This window comes from Austrofundulus limnaeus, unplaced genomic scaffold, assembly GCF_001266775.1.
Source record: "Austrofundulus limnaeus strain Quisiro unplaced genomic scaffold, Austrofundulus_limnaeus-1.0 Scaffold201, whole genome shotgun sequence".
Taxonomy (NCBI): domain Eukaryota; kingdom Metazoa; phylum Chordata; class Actinopteri; order Cyprinodontiformes; family Rivulidae; genus Austrofundulus; species Austrofundulus limnaeus.
Genome location: NW_013952603.1, coordinates 518,697 through 521,374, shown reverse-complemented (window position 1 = coordinate 521,374; position 2,678 = coordinate 518,697).

Sequence of the window (2,678 nt, the reverse complement as noted above, 5' to 3'; positions counted from 1 at the left end):
ATATATATATATATATTTTTTTAAATTTATGCATCTTCACTTTAGCTTCTTGACAAGTTAATCTTTTTTATTTTTTTCAACCTGCTTGTTTATGCTGCAGGTAAGATACTGACTGCTCAGAAGTGCAGTTAAGTGACAAACTTTCATGTTTAAACTTTTAGGTAATCTGAATGAATTTTCTTACTCGTTGTTGATTTTAACTGTAAACTTTAACTTTTGTATGAAAATCTAATAACACCAAACTTTAAAAATGAAAAACTGCAGAACTGCCCCTTTAAGCATCAAAAATGAACGTAATGCAGTTCAGCAGAACACGTACACAGAGATAAACCACTGAACTTTCATAGACGTCTTCAAGTAAAGTTGTCGATGAGTGTTGAGGATGACCCTCAGCTACTACCACGCCAACTTTTATTATGATATCTGTCAAATTGACTGAGTTAAATCCATTTTTGTGGTCACTTTACTGAACGTGGTTGACTTCTAAAGTAAATGAGCTGCAGATGTGCTCCTGTCTGATAATTACATTAAAATCTATCCAGTGGGGTCAGGAGATATTTTGCTAACAGACAGACTAAAACAGTTAATTCTGGAATTTAAAGCAAAAATCTCACTCAACACTTTGCACTCAGAGTATTTGTTGTGAACAACTTTCATTTACTACCACACAAGATTTTAGATTAATATCTGTAAAATTAGCTGATTTAAACCCTTTTTTGTGTTTTTTGGGGTCACTTATCTGCGGCGGCCATCTTGAATCAAATAAACTCAAAAAGTTGAAGAGTTATAGACATACATCCAGTGTTTAATATCTGAGAGTTTTATTAAAATCTGCCCAATAAATCACGAGATATTTTGCTAACAGACACACATGGATGACAAAAACGATTAAAGCTGAAGTCTAAAGCAAAGATCTCACTCAAAACAAGTTGCACTCAGAGTTTATGTTGTCAATAACTCATTTACTACCRCACAAGATTTTAGATTAATATCTGTAAAATTTGCTGATTTAAACCCCTTTTTGTGTTTTTTGGGGTCACTTGTCTGCGGCGGCCATCTTGAATCAAGTTGACTCTGAAAGTTGAAGAGTTATAGGCGTACATCCGGGGTTAAAAATCGGAGAGTTTTATCAAAATATGCCAATTAGATCACGAGATATTTTGCTAACAGACACAAAAACATTAAATGATGCTCTCGCTCTCACCTGACACGGTTTAATAAAAACTCACACTCGAGAAACAAACTGTTGCAGGAGTTGGACAAACAGCTGTCTATATATAGAATGAAGGATCTAAATGTTGCCCGGCTTCAACCTGCTGAAGTTCAGCATGAAACCCACTTCTTTTTTTTTTTCCTCCAAGAATTCTCCATTGTGTTAATAGACTATGGTTTTTTTTTTCCTTTCTTTTTAAACTCCATCCTGCCGTGTGCATTTCCATAAACACTGCACGCCTCACAAATCACTTCAAACCTGTGTGACTTGCGAACCTTAAGTGGGCTGAACACTTAAACCGTGATTCACTGTGATAGAACACGCTGTGTGCGAGAAAGTGTCTCCGTGCGTTTAACATCCTACTGCTCATAACTTTACATATTTATTAAATCATATCGGCTCCACTTCTTCTCACACAGTTGCTTTTCGTTCTCCCCCCCTTTCTCTTTTCTGGATTTAATCAACTTCAGTGCTTAATATATGTCCCCGCGATCACACCGCGGGTTTTTAAAGTGAGGCCGAGGAGGTGGGCATCGTTTTGTTTCCCCCCCCACCCCACCCCAAGCTTGGACCAAATTACGTCCCTGCATTAATTCAACCCCGCTAAGCTAATAAGGTCGAACAAGTCTCTTTGTAATTGTCCCGTTAAGCTTTATTGCTTGTCGTTTTTGAACCGGCGATGGACAAGGCGGGCTTTGATGAGGGAATTAGTCGCCCATTCTGTCGCTGTTATTCATAGCGCCGTGGCGCATACAAGCGCCGGAGAGGGTGTCAAAAGGAGAGCTGGTCCTATTGCAGAGTGTCTCTCTTGTTGGAGCTGAAAGGGCGGTTATGAGACGATAAACCGCTTAATACACTGAGCTAATTGGATGAGAGCAAGAGAGAAGAGGAATTAAGGGGCGCGCCGAGAGGAGGGGATGGGGGCAGCTCTGCTTTTCAGCGCTTTCACCGGGGGCCTGTTCTCCGCCTATAAAGGGGGGGGGGGGCGTTCATCAAAGCGCCTTTTAGAGTTCCTATCCTCTCCCGGGGACTGAGTGAGGACTTATCCGGTGGAGGCTGTGGAGTGATTTGGTCTATTCTCTGAGGTAGGGACGTGGTGGGCGAAAAGAGGCCTGGGAGAATCCAAATCACGACCAAATCAAGTCCAATAGGAGAAGCCGGTGATGAAAATGGGCAGACAAGTCAGTGGGTGGAATTTATTTATCTTTATATATATATGTTTTTTTTATTTATTTTTTGCTCCCCAACACCTGGATTTACCTGTGAGCAGCGTACGTCACTCATAACCCAGTCCATGAAACGCCCCCACCCCCCCCCACCCCGTTTTGTCTGTTTATCTGCATCAACATCCCTGATCATTCATGCAATAAGGAAGCGCTCACAAACCAACAAGTGTGACTTCATAAATCCCTCGCGTTTCAATTTTCTCGCCTTTTTCTTTTGCGCCGCGGAATAAGTTTAGGAC